This window comes from Mesoplodon bidens (genome assembly GCF_964165515.1).
Source record: "Mesoplodon bidens genome assembly, chromosome: 3".
In the NCBI taxonomy this organism is placed as follows: domain Eukaryota; kingdom Metazoa; phylum Chordata; class Mammalia; order Artiodactyla; family Ziphiidae; genus Mesoplodon; species Mesoplodon bidens.
In genome coordinates, this window is record NC_138178.1 from 143,684,292 (window position 1) to 143,705,525 (window position 21,234).

The following is a 21,234-nucleotide window of genomic DNA, read 5'->3' on the forward strand; positions in this document are numbered from 1 at the left end:
AAAGCCTCAAGACTGGAATGGGTAATGATTTCCTGGATATAACACAAAAGCACTGGCAACAAAAGCAAAAATAGACAAATGGTACTACATCAAACTTTAAAACTTCTACACAGCAAAGGACACAATCAGTAGGATGAAAAGGCAACCTATAGTATGGAACAAAATATTTGCACACCATATATCAGATAAGGAGTTAATTTCCAGAATACAGAAAGAATTCCTGCAACTCAGTAACAACAACAATAAAAATTGTTAAAAAATGGGCAAAGGACTTGAAGAGACATTTCTCCAAGGATGATATACAAGCATATGAAAAGATGCTCAACATCACTAATTATAAGGAAAATGCAAATCAAAACCACACCTATTAGGATGACCACTATCAAAACAACAGAAATTACAAGTGTTGGTGAGGATGTGGAGAAATCAGTACCCTTGTGTACTGCTGGTGAGATTGTAAAATGGTGCAGCTACTATGGAAAACTGTAAAGAGGTTCCTCAAAAAGTTAACATTAAAACTACCATATGATCTAGCAGTCTCATTTCCAAATAAATAATCAAAAAGAATTAAAAACAAGATCTTGGGGCTTCCCTGGTGGTGCGGTGGTTATGAATCCGCCTGCTAATGCAGGGGACATGGGTTCAAGCCCTGGTCCGGGAAGAGTCCACATGCCGCAGAGCAATGAAGCCAGTGCACCACAACTACTGAGCCTGTGCTCTAGAGCCAGCAAGCCACAACTACTGAGCCCGCATGCCTAGAGCCCGGGCTCTGCAACAAGAGAAGCCACAGCAGTGAGAAGCCCGCGCACCTCAAAAAACAGCCCCCACTCACTGCAACTAGAGAAAACCCACATGCAGCAATGAAGACCCAGTGCAGCCCAAAATAAATAAATAAAAATTTTAAGAAAACAAGATCTCAGAGATATTTGCACATCTATGTTCACTGCAGAATTATTCACAATAGACAGGATGTGGAAGCAATCTAAATGTTCATCAACAGAGGAATGAATATATACATACAATGGAATATTATTTAGCATTTAAAGACAAGGAAATCTGTCATATGCTACCACACAAATGAACTTTGAGTCATTATGCTAAATGAAATAAGCCAGCCACAAAAAGGCAAATACTGCATGATTAGACTTATCTGAGATATCTAAAGTAATCAACTCATATAAACAAAGTAGAGTGGTGGTTGCCAGGGGCTGGAGGAAGGAGGAAATATGGGGCATCATTGTTCCATAAGTACAGAGTTCCAGTCACACAAGATGAAAATGTTCTAGAGATCTGTTGTACACAATGTGCATACAGCTAACAAGACTATACTGTACACTTATAAATTGTTAAGAGTGTAAAAAAAAAAGAAATTTATATTATTGGATTTACTAGGTGTATACTACTGATGCTTAAATATAGGCCTACCTTCTCTCCCAAACTCCAGACACTCCTTGCTCTTGCATACTGGAATCACCCCTTGATGTCCTGCTGGCATCTCACATTTCCCTCATCAGTAACCAAATTTAGTACCCTTCCATCCAAATTGTTTCTATATTGCTCTCTTAGTTAATGATACTCTCACCCACCCTAATAACCAAACTTGAAATTTCACCATAATATTTACCTTCTCCTTCCCAAAGCACAATCACTCATAGAACCCTTTGTTATGGCTCTTCTAAATATCCTTTATCCAATTGCTGTTGTATTCTGGCCTTCATTGTCTTTTAGCTTTAGCATTGCAGTAGCACACTAACTGCTCTGCCTGTCTATAGTCTCTCTTCCTTACAATCTACCATCAGTCAAGAATTACATTTTTATGTATCACTTCACTATAAAAAGTCTTGAATGGTTCTCCATTTTCCACAGTACTATAAGCATCTTCAAAATTGGTCCTAACTGAATTGACCAGTTTATGTCTTATATTTCATCCTCTCCATCCAACCTCTAACCTCATTATGCAATTTCTCATTCTCTAAAATGAGAATTCTCTCTCTCTCTTTTTGTTCATTCTGTTTCAAATGTTCCTTCCTTTTTCTTATTGCTTAAAGCTCAAAGCAGTTGTTACCACCTTTATGAAGTTTTGCAGGTTGTTCCATCAGAATTAGTTATTCCCTTTTCTGTGTTATCATACATAGTATTTTGCTTTTACATTAAAACATAAGTATTTACAGGTTTGTTTGTTTTTACTTAAAACCCAGCCTGATTTGTGTGTTCCATGAAATTATGGAAATTGGAATCCCATCTAATTTACCTTAACATCACTCCCTAATGTTTAATAAACAGCCTTATATAGAGAGAGTATTCAATTTATATTTAGTAAATGAAGTTGAACCAAAGAAAGTTCCCCTAGTGTAAGATAGGAGGAAGCACACCAGACAAAATCTGGAGATTTGGTCTTTTCATCTTGACCTACTGTCTATTAAGACATTTGACTTTGAGCTAATCTTTTAACCTCTCTGTGGTAAAATTTGTTTTCTACAAGAAATCTTTATGGGCATCACACCCATGCTTAAAAACTTTAAAATATTGGCTTACATGATAAAGTTATGTAAATGGTTTTCCATCAGCTTACATGATAAAGTTCAAACTCCAAAGCCTAACACTCAGAGGCCTCCACAGTCTGGTTTTAGTTACTATTCTGGTCTCAGTTCCCACTAACAGGAGGCCAAGGGGAAGAAATACCTTAGTTCTGTACTCTTCTCATGCTCACCACTCTCCTGCCAATACTTCCCATTGGCTGTACTCAAGCAGAAGCCACAGGGACAGGGAGACCATTGGTCCTGTTCATAAACACTAGCTCCTTGAAGGCACAGAGCAGGGTAGAGAAGAGTGACAGTGATGAGAAGGAACAGATGGAGCAGCTTTATTCAAACTGTTCTCCCTACCTGAATTTAAGGCTATTTATCTCAGTCGATGGCTCTATAAAAAATAATATTAATGCAAGTGTTTAACATTTATGGAGAGGTTACCATGGTCCAGGCAGTTGGACATGCAGATAGAGGAGGAGGTATGGTTTGAGGAGGAGGAAGAAGGGAATGAGGGAAAAAAGAGGCTGAAGAAGTTACCAGATCATGACCTCCAATTGGCCATATAATTTTTGCAGACAGACATCCTAATTGCCATCCCAATGGGTTTGGACCTTATTGTAAAGACCAATAAAAGAATTTAAACATGGAAGTGACAAGATCAAGTTTGAGCTTTTGAGATAGTGTCTACTACTATGTGGAGAATGAATTGAGTCAGGGTGAGATCAGAACCAGGAATCTGATGAGAGCTTGAATGAAAGCTGAAGCAATAGTAATAGAAAAATAAAGCAGGATTTTTGAAATATTAAGGAATCACAATTGACAGGATTAGAAACTGGATGTGGAAGTTAAGGAAGTCAAGAATGACCCCCAATTTCTAACTTGAGCAACATAAGAATTAGAATACCATATATTGATATAACCCATACCTTATCTTCATAGTCTTAAAAAGTAAGCAAGTATTTGCTAGTTGGACTGCAAGAAGAAGGACAGTTGATACAGATGTGTGACAAAATCATGCTGTGTACTAGTAATTATTGTTTGCTATAGGTAGAAGAAGGGTATGTGTAAGAGCAAAGAGAGATGAAATTGAAGAGAAAGAACAGATCGTGAAAGGCCTAACACATTACTCTAGGCAGCCTGAACTTTATCCTTAGAATAGTAGGAAGCTTTTAATAGTTAAAAGTGTAATTAAATCAGATGCTGTTGAAAAATTTCCCTAGAACCCTAGAATTTGGACCATGAGTTTGGAAGATATTCACTAGGTTTGACTAAGAAAATAATAATTTCAAGTTAAAAGCATTTATTAAATATTTTTGAGTATCGTAGAATCAGTCAAGAATCTGAATAATAAAAGTAGGGAAAAAAATCACTCTCATCCTACTACTTAAACATAACAACTACTAACACATATAATTATTTTCTTCCAGTATATACCTTGGATTGTACTTTATTTCTACAGTTACAATCATACTATGATTCATACTGTTTTTTAATGTACAGCATTTATATCAGCAGAATTAGTAGTGAATTAACCCTACTTTTTAGGCCTATGGAAAGACCTAGATCATATCAAGTGCCCAATAAATATAGAGTAAACTACATAGTTTTTATCTACATATTGTGCAAAATATCTTAAAAACTAGATTTGTTTTCACCAATGACACTAACTCAGTCTTCACATTTGCTTCATTCTCTATGATCACCTGTTCTAAGATTTCCTTTCTCAGCCATACAAATTAACATCTACTACTTGCCAAAAGATCGTGATATATATGTATGTCTGAAACTGTATCTTGACAGCCTCTTTGGGGAATAAGAGAATTCTCAGTCAGCTTTTTTGACTACTGAAGATTAAAAGGGGGGTCCTAGCAGCCTAACAAAAGCAGCTAGAGTTCAGAGACCCAAAGTGCACCAAACCAGAAATCAGATAGCAGGGCAGGAATGAACCAAGGAAATATAAACCAAGCTCTGAGGTTTATATTCCTGAACCAGCATAACAGTGAAGCAAAAGGTAATTACCAATAGTGTAAGCAAAGAGAAAGGTCTGAAGAAAGATGGGGGCAGAAAAGGGGGAGATTGTGTCTGAAAGCTGGTCTTTTGCCATAATGGCTGTAACCAGTACCCACAATTCTTTTTTTTTTTTACATCTTTATTGGAGTATAATTGCTCTACAATGGTGTGTTAGCCTCTGCCCCATAACGAAATGAATCAGCTATACATATACATATGTTCCCATATCTCCTCCCTCCCGCCCACAATTCTTAATGTACATAAAGCACTAGCACTGCTAGTAAGGGCAAGAACCCAGGGATCCCGATTTGAGACCTTCCTCAAGAGCCCTCATCCTTAAGAATACCTCGTTGTGAAATCCAGCCCTATAAAGACAGTCATGAAAAACTACTATTGATGATCTGAAGCCACCTCAACTCAAAAGGCTTTGCTTCCTTTGTTAGGAATATTGGCACTTGATTCCTACACTTAAAGTTTTTTAAAATAATTTTATCCTTTTTTAGTGTTACTTTAGCTGTTCTCTTTAATCATTATATCTTCTAATACCATTTTTTTCACTTCATCTCTTTTTACACTGTTCTGTCAGTTCTTTTACCTATTTACTTTTAGTTTTGTATATTTAACTTACCTGATGTAACAAATTTAAATTAAAAGCCAAAGGAAGACAGCTGCTAAGACAGTTCATACCTGACCATGGGAAATGAATTACTTTTTCCTTCTTTTTTTTTTTTTTCTTTTTGCAGTATGCGGGCCTCTCACTGTTGTGGCCTCTCCCGTTGCGGAGCACAGGCTCCGGATGCGCAGGCCCAGCGGCCATGGCTCACGGGCCCAGCCGCTCCGCGGCATATGGGATCCTCCCAGACCGGGGCACGAACCCGTATCCCCTGCATCGGCAGGCGGACTCTCAACCACTGCGCCACCAGGGAGGCCCTTTTTTCCTTCTTTTGAACTTATAATTTTTCTGTAGATAAACTTCTTGATCTCAAAAAGAACCTATAAGGATTTATTTACAGTGTTGCTTACAGTGTTATCATTTAATCTTCAAGCTAAGTAGTACATGCATTGAACAAAGCTAATTTTCCATTTTGCTGATTATTTGACCTTAGCTAAAAGTGATAATTATCATATTTTTTACTCTCCTTTTTCTTTTCCCTACTACAGTGACTCACTACTTTTTAACAAAAACGTAGAGAAAAGAGAGGAATACCTAGTTTTCACTTCATTGTTAACAAATATTTGCAGTTGTCTTTAAAAGGGGGGCAGTTCTAATAAAAAGAACATTGAAATTAATGACCAGTATTGAGTTTGAAATTGTATTTCAAATTCTAGAATACCATATATATTCTCTCTATATATAGAATATATATATATATATATATAGAATAGAATATGTATATATCTCTACAGCCCATCTTCTTTGGCAATCTATGTATTCTAGACTGATTAAAATCAAGCATTTAGAAACTCATTCATCAAAAATTTTCTATGTGACCACTGTGTGCACAGTATTGTTGGGCCTTGACTTAAAACATGTTTTCCTTTCTCAAAGAGCTGTTAATCTAGTTAAGAAAACAGACATGTATATAAAAAAGTATAATTACTATAAGATATGTAGTAAATACAATACGCAATGAGAATCCTGTGATAAAGTATTTCCTAGTGCTCAGTGCAGAAAAAAATAGAATGGTCATGCATTGCTTCATAAAGAAGGGACTATTGAAAAAAGCTTTTTTAATTTTTTTTATTTTGAAGTGATTTCAAACTTCAGAAAAGCTACAAGAATAGTACAAACAGTTCCTGTATATCTTTCATCCAAATTCCCCCAAGTGTTAGCATTTTGCCACATTTGCTTTATCATTTCTCTCTACATATTAATATGCATATTTTCCTGAACTGCTTATGAGTAAATTGCAGACATGATGCCTTTTACCACTTAATACTTCAAATGTATATTTCCTTTTAAAAAAAAAAAGGAAGAAAATAAAGAAAAAAGAAAAAAATATATTCTTACCTAACCACAGTACAATTATCAAAATCAGGAAATGAACCTTGCCATAATGCTATTATGTAATCTTATTCAAATTACATTTTGCCAATTTTTCTAATAATGTACTTTATAGCCAAAGGGAAAAAACATTCTCTTCTTCTGATCTGGGATCCAATCCAGAATCATGCATAACTTTTAGATATCATGTGTCTTTAGGCTCTTTTATATGGAACAGTTCTTCAATTTTTCTTTGTCTTTCATGACCTTGACATTTTCGAAGAGTATAGGAGAGTTATTTTGTAGGCTCTCCCTCAAATTTAGACTTTTCTGATGTTTCCTGATGATTTGGTTCAGGTTATGCATTTTTCACAGTAATACCTCATATGTGATTTTGTGTCCTTCTTAGTACATTATATTAGGAATTTCATGATGTCATTTCGTCCCATTACTAGTGGTATTAACTTTGATCATTTGGTTAAAGTGGTATCTGTCAGATTTCTCCACTGTAAAATTACTATTGTGGTTAATAAGAATCTTGTGGGGATATATGTTGAGACTATATAAATATGTTGTTTTTCTTGAGGTTTTTCAGCTTCTAGTTTTAGTATCCATTGATGGTTTTTGCATGAACCAATTATTACTATGATAGTTACCAAGTGGTTACTTTCTAATTCCTTCTTTTCATTTATCAGTTGACATTCTGCTATAATGAAGAATTTTATTTAATCATTAGTTTATTAGTATATGCTCATGGATTTTAATTATTTTATTAAATTGATTGTATTATCTGTTAGTATCCTAATAACACAATCCCCTCAGCCATGATTTTTAGGTTTTGTCAGATATATTACTCATTATCTTGAAAAAACAAGTAGAAAAACATTGAATAATCAAGTAGAAAAAGGCTATTAAATTGAAAACAATATAAGAAATTATTTTCAGATATACACAGTGCCCTGTAGACCCAAGCCTACAAATGCTACTATTGCCAATGTTTCCCTAGAGGTTTGGACCTGATTTCTCTTAATTTGAGGTTTATATGAAAGACTAAGTGCTTTGTATATCTGAACCACACATTCTTTGAATTACCAAAGGCCCTAGCTATTTAACCTGAATGAATTACTATTACCTTTGCTTTTTAAGCTTCCTAGGAAAGTTATTCATTGTCTTCAATGGTTTGTGTTCAGAAAGATCCAGGAAGTAGAAATATAAGAAATTCAAGCTGCAAATAAAATGGGAAATAGAGGCAGTAATATTAATAGGGCAGACCAGGTCTCTCCCGTGAGATTTTCTGTATCTAAGGAATGAATAATGATTTACACTTTAAGTAGTTTGGAGAACTCTTTTACCGATTGTTTTGAAGAATAAAGTTTTCTCTTGAGGTTTTGAATTCAATCAAGAAGAACCTGCCTGAACATCTTGTTTCTATTACACTCTGTCACCTGAAAGCATCTTTTCTTCATTTACTTCTTTTTTTTTTTTGATTCTCTCAATCTTCTTTTACTTCTAATTTAAAAAATGGATTTTCAAGCCAAGATGAAACATTGTATATTAAGAATTGGCAGGTTAAAAAGGATGCATTTGAAGTGGGAAAAAGTCAGTCCATTGGTATGAGCAGCTTCATTTAAGATGGCCATGCCATAAGAAAAAAGTTACTGCTATATAACAAAGATCCCTGGTTTACTCAGTAGAAAGGAATCCATTTGTACTTTTTTGTCCCTTTGAAGGCCTTGTACTTCATAGACATTGCCATTAGTACTTAAATATGTCTTTGATGATGTCAACCCTGAGTGAACATCATATGTAGTCTTTTAGTGATTATAAATGCTGCATGGAAGATAGGAAATCTCAATAATATTTTGAGTACTTTACCTGCAAAGATTCTGAACTCACATGTAATCAACCCCATGTCTGGACCTAAACATGAGAAAATGTAAAAGAGACAAGTTAAGTTTTACTAATGGAAACATAGGCTTATTAGAGAAACCTCTAGATCATCAATCTGTGGCTAATTTAAAATTGCTTTAATCCTGAAAATCTACTTCAGAAAATTAAACCCATCATATAAGACTGCTGCCAATTTAGATGTTATAATAATTCAGCCTGTTACTCTTTGCTTAGGTTGGACATCTATGAGTAGGGAAGATGTCTAGACTTCCACTCCCCATCACCATTCCTACTCCCATATAAAGATCCCATATCCTAAAGTACTTTGTAGTTTATTTTTCTCAAAGTAGCCAGTCTACCTACAAATTATCATTACCATACATCACCAGCTAAACTGTTATAAGTTTAGATTTGATCAGCTCAAGACAGTGGAGTAGGAGGACATGGAGCTCATCTCCCCCCCACGAACACATCAAAAAACTATCTAGAGCATCCCCCCACCACTAGGGTACCTGCTCACCGCTGGTGGGGGACTGTGATGCCCAAGGAGATGGGGAAACCCCAAAGTGAACCAGCAGCTTGTGGGATCTTGGTTCATGAGCCTGGGGTCAGTTGGAAGCTCCTGCAGTGGGAGCTCTGAGTCCAAACCACTGGACTAACAGAGAACCTCAGACCTCCAGTAATATTCATCGGAGTGAGGTCTCATGGAGTTCCTCATCTCAGCACCAAGACCCAGCTCTACCCAATAGCCTACAAACTCCAGTGTTGGAATCCTCAGGCCAAACAACCAGAAAGACAGGAACACAATCCCACTCATTAAAAAAAAAAAAAAAAAGAGACAGCAAAAAAATATGTCACAGATGAAGGAGCAAGGTAAAAGCCACCAAGACCAAATAAATGAAGGCAATCTACCTGAAAAATAATTCAGAGTAATGATAGTAAAGATGATCCAGAGTCTTGGAAGTAGAATGGAGGCCCAGATTGAGAAAATACAAGAAATGTTTAACAAAGATCTAGAAGAACTAAAGAACAAACAAACAGAGATGAACAAAATAACTGAAATGAAAAATGCACTAGAAGGAATCAATAACAATCAGGCAGAAGAACGAATAAGTGAGCTGGAAGACAAAATAGTGGAATAACTGCCAAGGAGCAGAATAAAGGAAAAAAGCATGAAAAGAATTGAAGACAATCTCAGAAACCTCTGGGACAACTCTAAATGCAACAACATTCACATTATAGGGGTCCCAGAAGAAGAAGAGAAAAAGAAAGAGTCTGAGAAAATATTTGAAGAGATTATAGTGGAAAACTTCCTAACATGGGAAAGGAAGTAGTCACCCAAGTCCAGGAAGCACAGAGAGTCCCATACAGGATAAATCCTAGAAAGAAACACACCAAGGCACATATTAATCAAACTAACAAATTAAATTCAAAGAAAAATTATTAAAAGCAGCAAGGGAAGAACAAAAAATAACATACAAAGGAATCTCCATAAAGTTATCAGCTGATTTTACAGTGGAAACTCTGCAGGCCAGAAGGGAGTGGCAGGGTATGCTTAAAGTGATGAAAGAGAAAAACCTAAAACCAAGATGACTCTACCCAGCAAGGGTCTCATTCAGATTCAGTGGAGAAGTCAAAAGCTTTTCAGACAAGGAAAAGCTAAGAGAATTCAGCACCATCAAACCAGCTTTACAACAAATGCTAAAGAAACTTCTCTAAGCAGGAAACACAAGAGAAGAAAAAGACTCACAAAAACAAACCCAAAGCAATTAAGAAAATGGTAATAGGAACATACATATCGATAATAATCTTGAATGTAAATGGATTAAGTGCCCCAACCGAAAGACACAGACTGGCTGAATGCAAAAACAAGAGCCATATATGTGCTGTCTACAGGAGACCCACTTCAGACCTACGGACACATACAGACTGAAAGTGAGGGGATGGAAAAAGTATTCCATGCAAATGGAAATCAAAAAAAAAGCTGGAGTAGCAATACTAGTATCAAATAAAATAGACTTTAAAATAAAGACTGTTACAAGACATAAGGAAGAACACTACATAATGATCAAAGGATCAATCCAAGAAAATACAGCAATTATAAATGTTTATGCACCCAACATAGGAGCACCTCAATACATAAGGCAAATGCTAACAACCATGAAAGGAGAAATTGATAGTAACACAATTATAGTAGGGGACTTTAACACCCCACTTACACCAATGGACAGATCATCCAAACAGAAAATAAATGAGGAAACACAAGCTTTAAATGACACAATAGACCAAATAGATCTAATTGATATTTATAGAACATTCCACCCAAAAGTGGCAGAATACGCTTTCTTCTCAAGTGCACATGGAACATTCTCTAGGAAAGATCACATCTTGGGTCACAAATCAAGCCTCAGAGAATTTAAGAAAATTGAAATCGTATTAAGCATCTTTTCTGACCACAGTGCTATGAGATTGGAAATCAATTACAGGAAAAAAACTGTAAAAAACACAAATACATGGAGGCTAAACAGTGCACTACTAAATAACCAGGAGATCACTGAAGAAATCAAAGAAGAAACTTAAAAATACATAGAAACAAATGACAGTGGAAACACAACCACTCAAAACCTATGGGAGACAGCAAAAGCAGTTCTAAGAGGGAAGTTTATAGCAACACAGTCTCACCTCAAGAAACAAGAAAAATCTCAAATAAACAATCTAACCCTATACTTAAAAGAACTAGAGAAAAAAGAACAAAGAAAACCCAAAGTCAGTAGAAGGAAAGAAATCATAAAGATCAAAGCAGAAATAAATGAAATAGAAACAAAGAAAACAATAGCAAGGTCAATAAAACTAAAAGCTGGTCCTTTGAGAAGATAAACAAAATTGATAAACCCTTAGCCAGATTCGTCAAAAAAGGGAGAGAAACTAGCACCCCACTGTAAAGCAGTTGTACTCCAATAAAGATGTTAAAATAAAAGAAAGAAAGAAAAAAATGGAGAGGACGCAAATCAATAAAATTAGAAATGAAAAAGGAACAATCACAACTGACACTGCAGAAATACAGAGGATTATAAGAAACTACTACAGACAACTATATGCCAATAAAATGGACAACCATGAAAAAATGGACAAATTCTTGGAAAGATACAATTTTCCAAGACCGAACCAGGAAGAATTAGAAAATATAAACAGACCTATCACAAGCACTGAATTAAAAATCATCCAACAAACAAAAGTCCAGGACCAGATGGCTTCACAGGCGAATTCTATCAAACATTTAGAGAAGAGCTAACACCAATCCTTCTCAAACTCTTCCCAAAAATTGCAGAGGGAGAAACACTCCCAAATTCATTTTATGAAGCCACCATCACCCTGATACCAAAACCAGAAAAAGATATCACAAAAAAAGAAAATTATAGAACAATATCACTGATGAACATAGATGCAAAAATCGTGAACAAAATAATAGCAAACAGAATCCAACAGCACATTAAAAGAATCATACACCATGATCAAGTGGGTTTTATCCCAGGGATGCAAGGATTCTTCAAGATACACAAATCAATCAATGTGATACACCACATTGACAAATTAAGGAATAAAAACCATATGATCATCTCAATAGATGCAGAAAAAGCTTTTGACAAAATTCAACACCCATTTATGATAAAAGCACTCCAGAAAATGGGCATAGAGGAAACCTACCTCAACATAATAAAGGCCATATATGACAAACCCACAGCAAGCAACATACTCAATTGTGAAAAACTGAAAGCGTTTCCATTAAGATCAGCAACAAGACAAGGATGTCCATTCTCACTACTCTTATTCAACATAGTTTTGGAAATCATAGCCACAGCAATCAGAGAAGAAAAAGCAGTAAAAGGAATACAAATTGGAAAAAAAGAAGTAAAATTGTCAGTGTTTGCCTATGATAGACATTCCAAAAGATGCCACCAGAAAACTACAAGAACTAATGAGTGAATTTGGTAAGGTTGCAGGATACAAAATTAATGCACAGAAATCTCTGGCATTCCTGTACACCAACAAAGAAAAATCAGAAAGAAATTAAGGAAACACTCCCATTTACCACTGCAACAAAAAGAATAAAATAACTAGGAATAAACCTGCCTAAGGAGGTGAAAAACTTGTACTCAAAACTATAAACACTGATGAAAGAAATCAAAGATGACATAAACAGATGGAGAAATATACCATGTTCTTGGATTGGAAGAATCAATACTGTAAAAATGACTATACTACCGAAAGCAATCTACAGGTTCAGTGCAATCCGTATCAAACTACCAATGGCATTCTTCACAGTTTTAGGCCAAAAAATTTTACAGTTCGTATGGAAACACAAAAGACCCCGAATAGCCAAAGGAATCTTGAGAAAGAAAAATGGAGTTGGAGGAATCAGGCTCCCTGACTTCAACCTATACCACAAAGCTACAGTAATCAAGACACTGGCACAAAAACAGAAATATAGATCAATGGTACAGAAAAGAATGCTCAGAGATAACCCATGCACATATGGACACCAAATTTATGACAAAAGAGACAAGAACATACAGTGGAGAAAAGACAGCCTCTTCAATAAGTGGGAAAACTGGACAGCTACATGTAAAAGAATGAAGTTAGAACACTAACACCATACACAAAAATGGATTAAATCCAAATGGATTAAAGACTTAAACGTAAGACCAGACACTATAAAACTCTTAGTGGAAAACATAGGAGAAACACTCTTTGACATAAACCACAGCAAGATCTTTTTTGACCCACCTCCTAGAGTAACAGAAATAAACACAAAAATAAACAAATGGGACTTAATTAAACTTAAAAGCTTTTGCATAGCAAAGGAAACCATAAACAAGAGAAAAAGACAACCCTCAGAATGGGAGAAAATATTTGCAAATGAAACAACAGACAAAGGATTAATCTCCAAAATATTCAAACAGCTCATGGTGCTCAATATTAAAAAAACAAACAATCCATTTAAAAAATGGGCAGAAGAACTAAGTAGACTTTTCACCAAGGAGGACATACAGGTGGCGAAGAGACACATGAAAAGATGCTCAACATCACTAATTATTAGAGAAATGCAAATCAAAACTACAATGAGGTGTCACCTCCTGCCAGTCAGAATGGCCATTATCAAAAAATCTAGTAAATGCTGGAAAGGGTGTGGTGAAAAGGGAACCCCCCTGCACTGTTGGTGGGAATGTAAATTGATACAACCACTATGGAAAACAGTATGGAGCTTCCTTAAAAAGCTAAAAATAGAACTACCGTATGACCCAGCAATCCCACTACTGGGCATATACCCTGAGAAAACCATAATTCAAAAAGAGACATGTACCACAATATTCACTGCAGCACTATTTACAATAGCCAGGACATGGAACCAATCTAAATTTCCATTGACAGATGAATGGATAAAGAAGATATGGTGCATATATACAATGGAATATTACTCAGCCATAAAAGGAAACAAAATTGAGTTATTTGTAGTGAGGTGGATGGACCTAGGGTCTGTCATACGGAGTTTAGTAAGTCAGAAAGAGAGAAACAAATACCATATGTTAACACATATATATGGAATCTAAAAAAAAAAAAAATGGTACCAACGAACCTAGTTGCAGGGCAGCAGTAGAGGTAGACATAGAAAATGGACTTGAGGACATGGGGGGAGGGGGAAGCTGAGGCGAAGTGAGAGTAGCATCGACATACATACACGACCGAATGTAAAATAGTTGGCTGGTGGGGAGCAGCAGTGTAGCACAGGGAGATCGGCTCGATGCTTTGTGATGACCTAGAGGGGTGGGATAGGGAGGATGGGAGGGAAACTCAAGAGGGAGGGGATACGGGGCCACGTGTATGCATATGGCTGATTCGATTTGTTGTACAGTAGAAACTAACACAGTATTGAGAAGCAGTTATACTTAATAAAGATATATTTTTTAAAACTATTATAAGTTTAAGTAAATATTTCTTTGAACACAATAATCTTCTCAGTAGGACACATATTTCCATATGTTTGTTAGTTTTGTTTTGTTTTATATTGGGTTGACCAAAATGTTGGTTCGGTTTTTTCCGTAAGATGGCTCTAGGAGGGCTTAGTTGTCTTTAACTTCATTTGAAACAATTTTGTTAGATTGTATTGTGACAGCTGTTATTATCAGCATACATTTAAAAAAAGACATCAAAATTAGTGAATTTTTGTGTAGCCATTTTAATATTGAAGCTGGAAGAAAACAACATTTTTGGCATATTAGGCTTTTTTATTTCAAGAAAGGTAAAAACGCAACTGAAACCCAAAAAAAGATTTGTGCAGTGTATGGAGAAGGTGCTGTGACCGATGGAACATGTCAAAATGGTTTGAGAAGTTTTGCGCTGGAGATTTCTCGTTGGACGACGCTCCATGGTTGGGTAGACCACTTGAACTTGATAGTGATCAAATCGAGACTTTCACTGAGAACAATCAACATTATACCATGTGGGAGATAGCTGACATACTCAAAATATCCAAATCAAGCATTGAAAATCATTTGCACAAGTTTGGTTATGTTAATCGCTTTGATGTTTGGGTTCCACGTAAATTAAGCAAATAAAACCTTAACCATATTTCCTCACGCAATTCTCTACTTAAACGTAGCAAAAACATTTCATTTTTAAAACAAATTGTGACAGGCTATGAAAAGTGGATACTGTTCAATAATGTGTAATGAAAGAGATGGTGGGGCAAGCTAAATGAACCACCACCAACCACACCAAAGGCCCGTCTTCATCTGAAGAAGGAGATGTTGTGTATATGGTGGGAGTCCTCTATTATGAGCTTTTCCCGGAAAACCTAATGATTAATTCCAACAAGTACTGCTCCCAGTTAGACCCACTGAAAGCAGCACTCGCCGAAAAACGTCCAGAATTAGTCAACAGAAAATGCATAATCTTCCATCAGGATAACGCAAGACCACATGTTTCTTTGATGACCAGGCAAAAACTGTTAAAGCTTGGCTGGGAAGTTCTGATTCATCTGTCATATTCACCAGACATTGCACCTTCAGATTTCCATTTATTTCGGTCTTTACAAAATTCTCTTAATGAAAAATATTTCAGTTCTCTGGAAGACTGTAAAAGGCACCTGGAACAGTTCTTTGCTCAAAAAGATAAAAAGTTTTGGAACGAAGGAATTATGAAGTTGCCTGAATAATGGCAGAAGGTTGTGGAACAAAACAGTGAATATGTAGTTCAATAAAGTTCTTGGTGAAAATGAAAAGTATGTCTTTTATTTTTACTTAAAACCAAAGGAACTTTTTGGCCAACCCAGTAGTTTACCTAAATTGAATGGAGCTAGTACAGTCACAGATTATCTTTATGACTGTTGGTATTCATTTGTAAGGTAGTCATCAGAATATGTTTGTGGCCGGGAAATAGCTTTTGCTTTATAGGAAAAACTGTATCCAAATTTTGGATATTTTCTCTGTCCAAAACCCCAACTTCCTTTTGTTATAACCTTCTTTCTTTTTAAAAATTATTCTTTCCTTCCTTTCCTACTTCTTTGTAAATGGATTTATGGACCACTCTGTGAAAACTGGCTGCTAGGCTATAACCCATCTGGCCTTCAGAGACAAAAGTGCATACTTTTTTCCCCCTATTTTTTTCTCTTCTATCAGATTTCTATGCTGAGCTCAGAATCAAGAAGAGGGCTGGGGTGTGGGGGAGAACATTTCCTGGTGCTTTTTCCTGTCTGAGTCAGTTCTTCAGGGGCCCAAGACTGTTAGAAGTGCTTTGGGGTTTTAACTTGCAAAATAGGAGAAGTCAGAGACAACTATTCTTAAATTTTGTGAAGCTTTCATTTTAAAGCTTCTTGTCACTGGTGTCAACATCAAAAAATAGTTGAAATTTTTTTTATAGAAACAAAAGAAGGAAACATAACTATTTGCTTACCAGATTTATTTTGGAAATGTATGCCTTCTAAAAATGGGCCTCACCATGCCAGCCCATGGGAGGCCTGCATAAGAGCCCCTGAGCTATACATGTGAGTGCTGTGCATCCTCAGCCTGTGCCTCCAGCTGCCAGTGGCTCTGTGTGTGTGTCCCTGGTGCTGTCCCTCAAGCATGGCTTATCCACTTTTGATCTGAACATGAGAGTACCGCATCACCTAGATCAATGGTTTTCAAACTTACTTTAGCTATAGTCTTTTGTTAAATGGAATCTTATATGGTCACATAGTCATCCTACATGTGGTGAGGGATACAACAGAACTAGGTATGTTAATGTTATATATTAATTCTATTTATGTAAAAAGAGCAGCTATTACTTATTAGAGAAATGACAATCAAAACTACAATGAGGTATTACCTCACACCAGTCAGAATGGCCATCATTAAAAAGCCTACAAATAATAAATGCTGGAGAGGGTGTGGAGAAAAAGGAACCCAGCTACACTGTTGGTAGGAATGTAAATTGGTGCAGCCACTGTGGAGAACAGTATGGAAGTTCCTTAAAAAACTAAAAGTAAGAGTTACCATATGATCCTGCAATCCCACTTCTGGGCGTATATCCAGAGAAAACTCTAATTCAAAAAGATACATGTGCTCCAGTGTTCATTGCAGCACAGTTTACAATAACAAAGACATGGAAGCAACCTAAATGTTCGTCAACAGATGACTGGATAAAGAAGATGGGGTGTGTGTGTGTGTGTGTGTATACATACATACACACAATGGAATACTATTCAGCCATAAAAAACAATGAAATAATGCCATTTGCAGCAACATGGATGGACCAAGAGATGATTATACTAAGTGAAGTAAGCCAGACAAAAACAAATATCATATGTTATGACTCATTTGTGGAGTCTAAAAATATTATACAAATAAACTTATTTACAGAACAGAAATAGACTCAAAGGCATAGAAAACAAACTTATAGTTAGCAGAAGGGATAGTGGGGGGGGGAATAAATTGGGAGTTTGGGGTTAACATATACACAGTACTGTGTATAAAATAGATAAACAACAAGGACCTACTGTATAGCACAGGGAACTATACTCAGTATCTTGTAATAACCTATAATGGAAAAGAATCTGAAATAGAATATATATATATTCTTAGCTGTACACTTGAAACTAACACAACAATGTAAATTATACTTCAATTTGAAAAAGCAGCTATTATCTATATCATTTTATTCTTGTGTGTAGAAGGTAACAATACTGTTTTTCTCATATTTACACAACTAAGTTAGCCCTTCTTTATTGGTGAAGTAGCTAACTATTTCTATATGCCTGTAGGTGGGTCTTGAGTGGGAAGAAGCCACTTGGCACATAGAAGGTGCTCAGTGAACACTTGTTGAGAACACACACATACACACACACACACACACACACATATCTGCTAATGTGCCAGAGAATTAAAATACTCCTCCTTTGAGACATTTCTTTCAGTTAATTTATTTTATATCCAGAAAGCCCCTGTGATAACATGCAAATAGTTTAGTGAGGGACAAATATTAACCCATAAGCATCAAAGTTTGGATTATTTATCTAGCAATCTGGATTATTAATCTGTCACTTTGTGACAGAGAGTTTATAAATATGAAAGGACCTAGAGACGCAAAGGGCAGAACAGGAGGCGCCACTTTGAATCTTCCTTCCCAACTTTTAGCTTTGTTTGAAGGATTTGCTTTTCATTCATACCTCAAGCGTTTATTCAGTACCTACTGTTAGTATAAGGAAAGCATTGCTCTAAAAGTAGCAAAGGATACACAGATTAATAAGATATAGGTTCTGCCTTAAAGGAGTTTATGATAGACTAGCATAGGTAAGGCAAATATTTAAATGTCTATAACATTAGATAGAAAGTGGTAGGTGCTGTAAGAAAGATATAAACAAGGTACAAAATTATTAAAGACAGGAAAGATTTTTCCAGGCTGGGGGAAATTGGTATGCAATTTCCAATTTAAAAAAATATCAATCTCTATAGTTAGAGAACCATCCGTTTGTTTACTGTCCTCCTGCCCTTATTTTTTTATTCACTTACATGTCTTTCCTTTCTGCTGAGCTGAAACATTCTTCATGGCAGGGTGTATCTTACTCTGTGTATACCAAGGGTGTAACTGTGCCTGGCTCATAAAATGCACTCAATAAATATTTGTTGAATGGATGTGTGTATCACTGATAATCAAACTTGCTTTCTAATAAAGTGCAATTTTCTCCTCAGAAACCAAACATTTTAAAAGCACAGCTTTTATAAGATTGTACACAATTTTCACCATAAAGAAAGTAAAGAATATCTTAGAAAAGATCAGATCTGAGATCTATAAACCCGAATAAAAGGGTCTATAGAAACACCTATCTATCATTCTCTTCAGTTACACTGGTTGTGACAATATGTATTTATTGATATTTAATGACGTGGCTGGGACTGTAGTGAAAGTGAGTTATGAATAAATTTACATTTCAATTATAGGTAAATGATAAATCATACGTAATCCTTCTTTAAGTGTTCACCTTAAAGTAGAAAAAATTTTTCATATTTAGCACTAAATAATCTCTAAGGTCCTTCAGGCTTTGAAAATTTTGTAATTTTGTGATTACCCATGGGTGAGAAATAAGTATAAGCATATTGTGTGTCTTTTTCTTTGACTACTTATGACAATGTCATTTGTCTTAGAATGAAAACTATTTGGGACAGTTCCTGTAAGTCAGTTTAGTGAATATGTCTGAAGCAGCTGCTCGGGTTTGGGTAGGAGGACTAAATTTAATAAATTGCAGTGACCAGGAACTTACAGACTACAGAGGGATATATATAATCATTATAAAGTGGATTAAAGAAATAGGAGCTTATCTGTCTCACATATAAAAAGTCTGGAGGCAAGCAGTCCAGGGCTTGTACAGCAGCTCAGTATTGTCATCAGAGACTCTGCCTCTTTTTATTCTCGTGTTTCCAATACTTATGTGTGGGTTTCTATCCTCATGGTTGAAAAATGGCTACGGCACCTCCCAGTATCTAGCCATGCTCTCCTCTTAAAGCTTTATCTCTTTATCTTTTTATTTGTAGTAGGAAGCCTGCCCCAGGGACTTCTTCCTACATCTCATTGGCCAGCACTTATATCATATGGCCAGTCTTAGCTGAAAGGTGGCTACGGAAGAAGGGAATTGTGGATATCAGTTACAATAGCCAAGCAACAGTGTTTGCAGTTGCTCCTTTTATGTTTACCCTTTGGGCCAAGTTGTTTATGCATAGGCCAAGTTGTTTATTGTGCTCTAAGAAGTTCCTTTTTGTCATTAAATGATTCATTTATTAAGTCAACAACTACTTATTTTTTATTTCCTAACATGTGCCAGATACTGTTCTAGGTATTGGGGATGACAACAGTGAATAAAAAAGACAAAGTTGCTGCTGTCATGGAGCTTACATTCTACTAAGAAGATTGTAAACAAATAAGTATAAATATATATTATAGGTATATATATATCAATATATATGTGTATATGTGTGTGTATATATGTATATATATTTTTTTTTCCATGAAGAAAGTAAAATAGGGTAAGGAGAATAGAGAGTGATGGTAGGTAGTATTCTATATAGGATGTTTAACAAAGGCCTCTGATTAGGTGACACTTTAGCAAAGACCTGAAAGAAATGAGGAATGAATGGAACCATAATATCTGGGGAAGAATGGTCCAAATAGAGGAAATGGCAAGTATGAAGACCCTAAAGAGGGATGTATTTGGCATTCTCAGGCAAGGAACCAGTTTGGCTAGAGCACATTGAATAAGGGTGAAATGATAGAAGAGAACAGTGTAGGCTATAATATGTTGGGCTTTGAGGGCCATAGCAAAGATTTCACTCTGAGTGAAATGGAAAGTCATGGAGAGTTGTGAGCAGAGATTAGCACAATTCAACTTACAGTTTAAAAGCAGCATTGTAACTACTGTGTGGAGAATAGACTGTAATGGGACAAGGATAGAAGGAAGGGGACAAGTTAGGACACTATTCAATTTCCCAAGAAATGGTGATGGTTCCCATTATTGTAATAATTGTAGAGATGGTGAGTAATGATCAGATTCTAGAGACATTTTAATGGTAGTTTAGATATGGTTCTGACAAAACTAGAAGAATCAAAGATGTCACCAAGGTTTTGGATTAATAACTGAGTGAGTAGAGTTTCTGTTTACTGAGATGGGAATTGCAAGAGAATAAGACATCGTGCAGGTAGGTTAGGAGGGTGGGGAATCAAGAGTTTGATTTTGAACATGTTAAGTTTGAATTGCCTGTTGCACATTCAAGTGCATATTTGATGATTTATAAGCTTGTAGATATCCGCTGTTATCCACCAGCTATTTGGATGACATATAAGTCTAGAGGTGAAGGTAGAGGTTGGGGTTGGATATATAAAATTAGGGGGTTTAGTGTATGGGTGGTATTAATGCCAGGGGACTAGATAAGGTTACATGGGGAGTGAGTAAATAATAATATTTTTCTGTGTTTTTAGAAGAAAGAAAATTTCCTATGAAATTCTGAATAAATTCAAGTTTGTATATTTCATTTCACTAACTAGCTCATTAAGTGTTCAAACTTCAGTATAGTAGTTAAGGACATGGACTCTAAAGCCTGGCTACCTAGGTTTGAATCCTGGCTCTTCAGTTTCTAGCTTTGCGATTTAGGCTAAGATATGTAAACCTCTTTTTCCTCATCTGTAATAAAGGATAATAATGATGGCTCCCTTTACGTTGTTGTGAAGATTAATTAGAATAGTGCCATGACACATAGTTAAGCACTCAAAAAGGATTAGCCAATATCATCATTAAAT

General features: G+C 35.9%; 1 protein-coding gene across 3 annotated transcripts in view; it reads left to right on the forward strand.

Moving 5' to 3' along the window:
• GPHN (gephyrin) overlaps positions 1–21,234 on the forward strand; it is a 639,047-nt gene that overhangs the window by 497,346 nt on the left and 120,467 nt on the right. The window lies entirely within an intron of this gene.